The sequence below is a fragment of the Mandrillus leucophaeus genome, unplaced genomic scaffold (genome assembly GCF_000951045.1).
Source record: "Mandrillus leucophaeus isolate KB7577 unplaced genomic scaffold, Mleu.le_1.0 Scaffold1, whole genome shotgun sequence".
Classification (NCBI taxonomy): domain Eukaryota; kingdom Metazoa; phylum Chordata; class Mammalia; order Primates; family Cercopithecidae; genus Mandrillus; species Mandrillus leucophaeus.
Window position 1 is genome coordinate 368,094 of NW_012098097.1, and position 1,609 is coordinate 369,702.

Consider the following 1,609-nt stretch of genomic DNA (forward strand, 5'->3'; position numbering starts at 1 on the left):
ACCATCCTGGCTAACACGGTGAAACCCCATCTCTACTAAAAATGCAAAAAATTAGCCAGGCGAGGTGGCGGGCGCCTGGAGTCCCAGCTACTTGGGAGGCTGAGGCAGGAGAATCGCTTGAACCCGGGAGGCGGAGGTTGCAGTGAGCTGAGATCATGCCACTGCACTCCAGCCTGGGTAACAAGAGCAAAACTGCATCTCAAAAAAAAAAAAAAAAAAAGTCCTTTTTACAGATGAGAAAACTGAAGCACAATGAGGTCAAATGATTTGCCAAGGTGTAACCAGTTTGTCTAATTTTACCTTCTCCCAAGGACCAAGGCAGATGGTGCCTCAGACTTTTGCTTTGTAGGGGCTCCTGGATAAGGGCTTTTTTTTTTTTTTTTGAGACGGAGTCTCCCTCTGTCTCCCAGGCTGGAGTAGTGCTGCAATGGTGCGATCTCGGCTCACTGCAACCTCCTGGGTTCAAGTGATTCTCCTGCCTCAGCCTCTGGAGTAGCTGGGACTACAGGCGCTCGCTACCACACAGGGCCAATTTTTATATTTTTAGTAGACACAGGGTTTCACCATATTGGCCAGGCTGGTTTCAAACTCCTGACCTTGTGATCCGCTCGCCTCGACCTCCCAAAGTGCTGGGATTACAGGCGTGAGCCACCAAGCCCGCCTGGCCAAGGGCTTTTGACAGTGGACGAGTGGGCCCACGGAAGCGGACTCCCCAAGAACACGCTGGAGGGCGCTGGAGGACAGCCAGCTGGTTGCATCTGGCAAAGGGGCAATGTCCTTTTCTGTAAGTTTGGGGACAGCAAGAGGTGAGTTCAGGGTAGGAAGCTGAGGTCTCTACAAGGTGCTGGCCAGGACGCGAGCCTCAGGGCTCTCTCCAGAATGAATCAGTTCCCTGCTGTCTGCTGCCGATTTATTTATTTATGAGGCAGAGTCTCACTTTGTCACCCAACCTGGAGTGCAGTGGCACAATCTTGGCTCACTGAAACCTTCGCTTCCCGAGTTCAAGCATTTCTCCTGCCTCAGCCTCTGAGTAGCTGGGATTACAGGCATGAGCTACCACGCCAGGCTAATTGTTGTATTTTTAGTACAGATAGGATCTTGCCATGTTGACCAGGCTGATCTCAAACTCCTGACCTCAAGTGATCTGCCTGCCTTGGCCTCCCAACGTGCTGGGATTACAGGCATGAGCCACTGTGCCTGGATTGATTGATTGATTGATTGATTGATTTTTGAGTTAGGGTCTCACTCTGTCACCCAGGCTGGAGTGCAGTGGCACGATCACAGCTCACTGCAACCTCTGCTTCCTGGGCTCAAGTGATCCTCCTGCCTCAGCCTCTCCTATAGCTGGGACTACAGGCATGCGCCACCATGCTCAGCTAAATCAAAATTTTGTTTTGTTTTGTTTTGTTTTGTTTTGTTTTTGAGACAGAGTCTCCCTCTGTAGCCCAGGCTAGAGTGCAGTGGCCGGATCTCAGCTCACTGCAAGCTCCGCCTCCCGGGTTCACGCCATTCTCCGGCCTCAGCCTCCCGAGTAGCTGGGACTACAGGCGCCCGCCACCTCGCCCGGCTAGTTTTTTGTACTTCTTAGTAGAGACGGGGTTTCACCGTG